We start from the raw sequence: 10538 nt of genomic DNA on the forward strand, positions 1-10538 counted from the left end.
AAGCCATACGAGTCTCTTGGGAAAAACGATACTTGGTCTTACCATTTATATTACTTGTACGATTTGGTACACTTGTCAATCCGTCAACAAGTTTTTGAGAGTGAGAAGACTGAAGAAGAAAACTCTAGTTCTGATGATAGTGACATTATACTTGGTGACTTTGTAAACAAAAGGAAAAAGAAAAATTGAAAAGCTTAGTTTAAATGGCTTAGTATGTCATCTTTTGTTTCTCTTTCTTCTGAGCTTTCCTTATTATGATCTTATCAATTGTAATATCTTTTTCAAGAAAATGAAATTAGAATTCTGAATCAATCAAGTTGATATTAATCTGTTTGAATAATATCTGAAATACTAATTTATTAATTCGACTATGATTTGCATGAAGTCAACTATGCTTATTCATTCATACATTTTTACATATTGATTTCTGTAGTTATTTGATTATAATTCTTGCTTAACCAAAATGCTTGATCTAGAAAAGGTTGTTGAAAGGTTTTATGGGAAAGACATTGTTTTGGAAGCTACAAATGGAATTCAACATTTGAGAAGCAATGCATTCGACTGATGATTTAAAGCATTCGAATACCTATAACAGAGTTAACAATTCCATATCTAGAATCTGGTTTTATCTTTACTGATTGCTTAAATCATATATAATCCGCTATTTTCTATGCTTTTATCTGTTGCAAATATCTGAATTGAGATAATATTGTGAGATTGTTGAAGTTTGTATCATTTCATATCTATATGATTTGATATTCTAACTTTGATACAACTTTGTGCTTAAACTGCTAAATCTGTGATATACTGCATTGTGCACTTGAATTGATTTTGTTACTCATGCATAATGACAGGGGGAGTATCACTCTTTACACTTTTTACATCACATGCCTGTATTTCGGGGGGAGTTTACTTTGTTATGTGATTAAATTGTGGTTATGAGAGCATCACTGTATTTTACAAATTGCATATCTTTTTGATGCATCTCTGTTTTCAAATCTGCATAAATATCTGAAGCATTCCTTTTTTGTTAATGCACAAAGGGGGAGAGATATATATGAGAGTATGAGAGCAAGTATAAATGCTTTGTGAAAGGGGGAAAATAGTTTTTCTTATACTTCATCTGCTTGATATTATGGTGCTCTTGTAGAGTAATTGAACTGTGCTAAATCTTTTTCTATATGCTACTACTTTGTTGTGTATTGAACTGTACAAACATGATTAAGTTATTAATCATGGTTGTTCATCATCAAAAACGGGGGAGATTGTTGAGATTGTTGACAACACAAACTCTATATCAATCTAGTTTTTAATGACGACAACACTATGCTTAATAACAATACATATGTTGTTGTATAACATGTTCTTATTCTGAACTGATTGTTATATCTGATGAACATGTTTTGATGTACTGTGATGTATGTTCTATTTTGTTTGTGTGATATATTTGTGGAACATGCTTATATGATTATGTGCAATGTGAAATGCTTTATCAAAAATATTTTACTGCACATTCTGGAAAGCGAAAAATCACAAGCACTTTTATAAACTTATAATTGTGTGACAAAGTTCTAGTCAGTTGAATATATCTGTAATGGATTCGACTATTCTAAAACCTTTGTAAAGATTTTGAGAATTAGTGCTTTATGATGTTTTGGATTGAAATTAATTTCAAAATGTTTTTTCCATGTGGCAGCCAACTTTGGTCTGTGTACATTCGACTGTATTATTATCTGTTTTGGAATTCTGTTCTGCTTATTTTTTAAAAGTTAGTTAAGCATTGATGACTTGGTCAACTGTATTGAATGTGTGTTGATTCGTGTTGACTGAGCGCCTCTATGTTGATTGTATGATATAACTGTATTAAATACAGTCGACTATATTAGTAGGCTATTCGACTGAGAAACAATCTGACTAACAAAAAACTATAAATTAGCTGAACACGAGTTGTTTAGAGACTTTTGATAATCTAACATTTTCATTCTTGTTTCAGATTGAATTCTTTGTGTTAACAGCTCCAAGAATTCTCCATGAAGACGGTGGTAATCTATCTTGAGAGAGATTCAAAGGAAGAAGGCTTATGCGCTGACTATGTGATCAGAAACTGCACAAAGAAGGTGCTTCTTGATTGATCATTGAAGGCTTGACATCCTATGAAGATTGTTGCGTTGTTTGAAGGCTTGGCATCTTGTGAAGAGTGTTGTAATTGACCTGTTGTGATACATGGGTTACACGTTGAGGATTTTTCGACGTGGGTTCAGAATGCAGAAGAGGGGATTCTTGCTGCAAGTCTGGTTTTGGGTTATTGCAACTATATTTTGGTTTTGGGTTAGAAAGGAGATTTATATTTTTGATGTGAGGTCTTCTATAAATTCCTTGTTGTAAAAATCGCAACCATTATAGTGCATTTGCTTCCTGGGTTGGAAGGACACTGGATGTAGGCATTGTTGGCCGAACCAGTATAAAAACCAGTGTTTGCTTTTCTCTATCACTGCACTCTTTATTTCAGTCGACTATATCTGTTACGCAGTCAACTACGTTTTCGGCTGCATATAAATTTTCATTACTTGCATTTCAAGAAAGATAAAAAAGCTTCATACTTTTGATTAAAGATTGCGAAAAGATCTTGTTTTTGAAATATCACCAATTCAGCCCCCCTCGTGGTGTAAAAACGAAGCCTACCTGTTTCTCAACAAAAGTAACATGTATATATGAATAAACACTACAAGAAAAAAAAAGTCATTACCCAAAGAAAAAATCTATAGGTACCTCATAAAATCCGTAGGTAAAAGAATCTTATCTACGAATTATCTTTGGATAAAAATTCGTAGGTAAATTGGTCGTAGCAAATGTTAACTATAGACTTACCCATAAGTAATTACATATGAGCTTATTCATACAATTTTATCCATAGGTAATTGATAACGGTAGAAAAACCGTTATTTTCATACTTAATTTTGATACAAAACACACCCTTTATGACTTAGAAACTAGCTTGAAATCATGCATTTTGTCTTAATTGTGTTACAAGAGAGTAAAAAATGTTTTATGGGTATTATGCTTGGTTTTCCTTGTTTTGACAGGACTTATCGAGAAATAAATGAAGGATAGTGAGGCAAGAAGGGATTGGACTTAAAAGAAGAAGGAAGGAGGCACCGAAGAAGAGTCACGCCTACCACTGAGCGGTGGCCTCGATAGTGATAACACCGCGAGATACCTAGAAGTGAACGTTGAGCGGTAGACTTAAGTGTCGCACTTACCGCTAAGCGGTGTACTTGGGCTTTGGGCATGTTTTATATAATTCTTCGCAACTTATAAATAGAACAGTGTGACCCTTAGAGGTAATCTTTTGGCAGAAAGGACGTAGAAAAACGGTTTTCAAACCTTGGAGGCGGATCTTGGATGCGAGAGTTGCAATATTACAAATCTAGGGTTATCTTTTATATTCTTTCCATTCAATTCATTTAGTTTCACCATGATTATGGTGAACTAAGCCCTTTGTTGTTGGGAAACGATGTAATTCTTTGAAACTCTCTTATATCGAATTTCTTATTTTATTCATATACTTGTGTTTATCAATAGTTTGAGTTTTTCTTCCGTTCTTGCTAATGCTTTGTTTAAGACGTTATTCAAATGCATCATCTTTGATTCTCTCTATATGGAGACGTATAGTTAGGTCTAGACATGAAGAATTACTCTTGATAATGAATATTACCTAGAGATAGGAATAGGAACATCAATTGCCTTAAGCTTCTGAGTGCATTGCATGAATAATTGCTAGGGAGACTAGACATAGTAAACTAGTAATTGTGATTAGGCTCTTTTCACCGAGAGATCGAGTTTAGAGTAAAATAGAAAGTGGCATAAACATTGATAACAAAGTTGAATTTAATAAGAATAGTAGATATTTGAGAGTGGATTAGAATGAAACCGTAAACCCCAACAACACCATTCATCCATATCTTTTTCTTGCCAACTTATCAAAACCTTTGCATGTTTACTTCTTGTTTTGCATTTAAAACTCAATTTATTGTATTCAAGTCTTATGATTTCCATTAATCACATGAACGTTTAGGCCCAAGAGTCCTTTGGGAGACGATACTCGGACTTACTGTTTATTTATTACTTGATACGATCTGGTACACTTGCTAGGGTGCTAACAATAATTATGTAAGGATATCTGTAGGTAATTACCTATGGTTAAATATGTATGGATAAATTTGTATGTAATTACCTACAGATAAGTCCTACAAATCAATCTATATGTAACATGATTATTAGCTTTGATGAAACAACTTTATTGTTGAAACAATTATGTAGACCTGGTGATAACGATTGAAAAATCTTTATTTTTATACTTAATTTTGATACTTGATGCACCCTTGTTAACTTAGAAACTTGCTTTGACTCATGTTTTTGCTTTAGTTTTGTGAATAAGAGAGTTGAGGATATGCTTTATCATTTTATCACTAAATTCCCTTGATTTTGTAGGTTTTTGAAATGATTTGAAAGAAGGATTGAAGTATCAAGGAGTTGCAATGCAAAAAAGTTAACCATAATTCAGAAACGTCAACCAGACAACCAGAATAGTCAACCAGTCAACCATAATGTTGAAAAAGTCAACCAGAGTAAGTTTTAGGCCAATTTTTTGCTATTTTTATGATCTGTTTTGGGCTTGGACCCGTTTTCTATTATGTCCTATTTAAAGACCCAGATGTCTTAAGGAATGTATCTTTTGATTGCTTAAGCATAGAAACACACTTTTCACCCCTTTGGGAGCAGATTTGGGGATGCGGGAGCTCTTCTTTTCTCTTTCTAGGGTTTCTATCTCTTCCATTCCATTGTACACCTAGTTTCTCCATTAAGGTGGAGAACTAATCTCATTTGTTATTGGGGATGATGTAACCTCTAAACTCTCTTGTATTTGAATTTATTCTTATTGATATATGCTTTACTTCATTAATTGTTAGGGTTTTTCCTCTATACTATATGCTTGCATTGTTTAACTCATTCAATTACATGATTAGTGATTTGATCTATATGGACACATATGGGTAGGTCTAGAACTGGGGAAATTCTCCCAAATGTAGTATTGCCTAGACATAGGAATATGAGGGTTGGTTGCATATACACTCTTGTGCTTCAGAATTAATTATTAGGGATGCTAGGAATTGTATGAACTCATAATTAAGGATAAGCTTATTTATTGAGACATCGGGTTTAAGTGTTTTAGTGAGTGGCGTTAACATTAATGAAGAAGATGAATTCGTTTATGCATGAGAGTGATTAGGTAAAATCTAAACCTAATAACATATTCATCTCATATTATCAACATCATCCATTCACTTTTATGTTTAGCCTCAATTGATCAAATTGCATGCATATTTACTTTTATAGTTTTGCATTCAAAAAACTCAAAATATTGTTCTTATAGTCTTAATTGGTTAAGCAAAAGAACAACTGTTTAGTGTCGTGGATCTCTTGGGAAAATGATACTTGGTCTTACCACTTATTATTACTTGATACGATTCGGTACACCTGCCGAAGTCTTGGACATTGATTGAAGTACACATACTACACAAAAAAAATTATATATAAGAAATCCTCATTAAGCAAATAATGTCAACATACAACAATACTCATGCATAAAAGCTCTAAAATCCAAACATTATAAAATACAAATGTCTAATACTAATAAATAAAGTCTAATTCAATAAATACTTAAACATAGTAATAAATAAAGTTTGGAGTTCCCTAATACTAATAATCATGATAAGGATTAAGCGAAATCAAAGGTTCTTCATCTTGTTGCACTTGATTATTGTCCTACAACTCTTAGTTTGATTCAAGTTGGCCTTCTTTGCCTCAACTAGGCCTTCAATTATGAATCTTCAGGCCATTCATGTTCTCAGTGAAGTCCTCTTCAGAAGATTGGCTTCTAAGGTGACCACTTTTCAAATGTAACTCATTAGCTTTGTCAACTGAATCCATCTACATATAACAAAGTGAATCTCCTTAGATATTATTTAACGTCTTGTAATTACATTACATAAACTATTAGAGTGAGTATACATGAGTGAAAATTTTTAAGTGATTGGGCAACCTAAACTTTAGTTTTAATATTTTATAATTAATTATTTTTAAATCCATATGTAAAATCAATAGGTAAATTTTTTTTCACGAATGCACTAAATGTACATATGAATTTTACATACGGAAAACCAAAAAAAGATATTTTTTGCAACATCTACGAAAAAAATTGTATGTAATAGTTTTACATATCCATCGACAAAATCCGTATGTAATACCTACTTTACCTATGGATCCTAATTTGTATGTAAATATCTTTAGACAACTCATAATTTTCTTGTGGCAAAAATGTAATGTATTGTGAAATCTAATCTATATTAAAAAATTTTGAATAACATGAATTTGGGTTTAAAAGTTTTAACAAAAATAGATGGAGATAGTGCCGTCAAAATGGGTTGAAACCCGTGAGCCAGCCTGGCTCACCACAGGTTTGAGCCGGGTTGGGTTGGAAAAAAATGCGAAAATTTTGATGCGAGCCAATTTTGACCCGGCTCACTTAGAACCCGACTCATGCGGGTTGAATCCGCGGTGGGTCGGGTTGGCTCACCAACCCACCTATTTTTTTAATTAAATCAAATTAATTATTCAAATCCTATTTTTTATTGAAATCAAATTAATTAAATTAATTATTCAAAATGCACAACCTTTATTTAGGTTATTTTTACAATATTTAAACATCCTATATATACAATATTTAAACATATACGATATTTTTACAATATTTAAACATCCTATATATACAATATTTTTACAATATTTAAACATCCTATATATACAATATTTAACGATCCTATATATACAATAGTTTTACAATACTTTTAATAATGAATAACACGAAAAAATATATACAATATTTGTACAATCACTTATTTACTTCATCAAACACTTTTCATTGTTTAATATACACAATCATAGCAATATAAAATCATATAAAATATCCTATATAAAAACATCCTTTATGTAACTAAGATTTTTCAGTTTCTTTATATTAATTATTTCAAAATAAACACATGTTACTTATGATAACTAAGATTTTTTTTTATATTAATAAATACAAAATAAACACATGCTACTTAATAATTTGAATTCTTCAGTTTTTTAAATTTCTTTTATATCAATTGGTTCAATTATTATTGTTTTAATTTAATCGATCAAAGTAACATGTTATAAGAATCTCAGAAGAAGAGGGTGATAAAAAGTTAAGTGAGTCAATGAGTCAACCCATGGTGAGTCGGGTCGGGTTTGAATTTTTTCGGCTCGCTAATAAATGAGCCGGATTGGGTTGGCTCACTAAGTAGCCAACCCGTGATGAGTCGGGTCGGGTTGGGCCGGGTTACCCATTTTGACAGCTCTAGATGGAGATGTTACTAATGTAAACATTGACACTATAACAGCTAATTATTGTTACGTAGTATGCCTTTCTTTCTTTAAATTATGCATTTATGTATGATTCTTTATACGTTAAATTATAAAATTTATAATATGGTCATTTAGATCTATTTTAGCCAATCCCAAATATTCAAACATTATCACTAAAATCAATTTATAAGTTGATATGGTGTGATAGATTGACAAATTTTATGTGATGTATTAATTGCTTGAGTGTTTTGTGCTTGGACTACAATGAGTGAGAAAAATAAGGAATCAATCATTTGATCAAATTGGTGTTCATTCTGACATTAAGAATTCTTTTTTAATCGAGTATTGAGTCAAGAATATCAATTTCATCATCTTAAGAGGCTCCTGGTTTCCCAAATCACATATTTGAAATGGAGATTTTCTGATATAGCGTTGAGCAAGACTGATGTGCACTAAGCGCTAGCTTGAGGTTTTATATCTAGAAGCATTTTAGCTTCAAACAATTGAGCGCCACTTTTTTTCTGTGAGTGACCACTTTTGAAAAAAATAATTATATTAATTTAAAAAAAATATTTAAAAAGATAATATCATACTATAGTCTTAATTAATTAAATAAATTTAACTAATACATAAATTTATTTCGTAGGTAAATTAGTTTCAAAGTAGGTTTAATGGTGCAGTTATTTAATTTAGTCACTCGGTTAATGTTTTATTGCATCAATTCTAGGCATAATTTTTGTCAATATTTTAAATTTGCACATATTTTTATTTTAAATCTATATTTTAATATTGGTATCAAACTTTGGTATATAAACATCGTCATCTTGGTTTTTGTCCAAACATGATAATTATTCCGTTGTGCCGCTCTGATAATTGATATCAAAGCTTGCTTTGATAGTTATTCAATTTTTTTTTTCAAAAATGTCTAGATAATATCAAACATTTGCACAAAGTGCTTCAATTGACAGACCTCTTCTTTTTGTTGGGAAAAACTATACTTTTGAAAAATAAGAATGCAAACATTTTTAGAGTCTGTCGATATAGGTATTTGGAATACTGTTAAAAATGGTCCTTTTGTTCCTACTATCATTGTAAATAACGTGTAGGAGCCTGAGACCTATGACTAATGGACTATTGATGAAAAAAAGAAGGCTCAATGATGGAAGCGGCCTCCACTTTCAAGAACGGAGCGACTTCTCGAATCAGAAGTGGCAGCGGAATGGAGAATGGCTTGAAGGTGTTCGGTGCATGCAAGGTGTTTGAGGAAATGTGTGACTGTGTTTGGATGTGTGTGTGAGGTAGAGTTCTAACTCAGAAGGCTTTCCTAAGGGGAAAAGAGCTAGAGGAAGAAAGGCTAGAGTATCTCTTCATCAAGCTCTGCATCAAGCATTAACGACGATATAGCTAGAAGTCAAGTAAGTACCTTTAGCTATTTTGATAATTTTAATTGAAGTACCTGTAAAACACTAGAAGGATGAGCGCGAGAGGGGGGGTTAAAATTCCTTTCGCAATTCTTTTAATATAACACGTTTGAAGAGTTTTGGATTTGCCAAATGAATACTTAAATGCTCGACATTGTAAATGCATAAAGCTTTTCATAGCTAAAGGGTATTTAGTTTAACTCTCAAGAAAATGAAACAATGTCAAGACGGTGTCATTGACAAAACACTCTAAAAGACTAAAACTCAAAACACTAAAGAAAACGCAAACAATGCTAAATGTTGTCTACCTATAAAGGAAAAATCAGAAGAAGCGTTTACTTTGTCTAAATGATACCCTGAGCTAAATGTTACTTTGTCCAACGATGAAGTTTTTACTCAATGCTTAGTATCCTTAGAAGAAAAACTTAATTGTCAAAGAAAACTAGCATGCAAAAAAAATGAAAGGAAGGAGGAGAAAACCAACTTACTCTATTTGAGAAACTGATTAGTTTAACTTGCAGATCTCAATATGAGGATCATTCAAGCAATCAGATAATTCTAGAAAAGTGATTTCTAGAGAGATAGTATATCTTAAAATTATGAAACTCGTTTATAATGAAACTGTTTATATTAAAATCCTTTAATATTAAAATAATTGACTCTCACTGTTTTAAACCACTCTCATTTCTAAAATGTCATTTTCTAAATCTTTATACATATTTTATGTGGAAAGGCATATATCTATTAATAAAAACCCTTACGAAAACATTAGTATATAAAGATTAAATAAAATTTTGTTCCTAAATTAAAATTAATTGAACCACAAACTAAAATTAATTTATACATGAAGTAATAATCTTTTCTAAAAATAGTTCAAAACGTCATTGTGTCCGTAAACTTTATTTTTTTATGTATAATAAAAGGTTTAATACATATTTTGATCCCTCTTTTGGGGGTTTGGTTCAAAATCATCCCACTTTTGAAAAAAATTCTTTAAGGTCCCATATTTCATTAAAAAATGTTCAATATGGTCCTTTTCGTAGACGTCGTTAAAATCTTAACGGCACAATAGCTAGCGTGGCGAAACCTGTATGAGCTGTTTACTTTTATGCTTACGTGGCTCTCTGAAGTGAAGTGAGTTGGCAAAAATGTTTAAAGTTGAGGTTGTTATGTGTAACAAAAGGGTGGGATAGAAATGAGTGAAGTGAGTTAGAAACAGTGAAGTGAAGTGAGTTAGGGTTGAACCATGCCGTTAGCCGCGAATGCCGCCAGCCGCCAACGTCGTCAACTACGAATGGCCCTTGCCGTGACCAGATATGTCGCCGCCAGGCACCGCACCAGAGAAGGAGGAAGCTTGTCCATGGTAGCGCCTCTGCCGTTGCGTCGCACCGAGTAACGGCTATCGCTACTCCGCGAGCTTTCTGAAACGTGAAATTAAAATTGCTAGCACCGCCGTCTTTCGCTGCTGCGAGCAACTGCGCTTCTTGCCAGAGTTCACCGTCGCCAGAGAGCAAACGAAAAAAAACTAAAGAAAATCAGAAAACTAACAACCATGGAAGGCAAAGCAAGTCGTCGAACACAACTCCACTACAAAGGCGCCACCGCAGCAAGCGTAACCCATCGGGAAAGAAGCTTTCGCACCTCCGACGACCATTCTTGCACAAGAAC

The sequence above is a fragment of the Vigna radiata genome, chromosome 1, assembly GCF_000741045.1.
Source record: "Vigna radiata var. radiata cultivar VC1973A chromosome 1, Vradiata_ver6, whole genome shotgun sequence".
Classification (NCBI taxonomy): domain Eukaryota; kingdom Viridiplantae; phylum Streptophyta; class Magnoliopsida; order Fabales; family Fabaceae; genus Vigna; species Vigna radiata.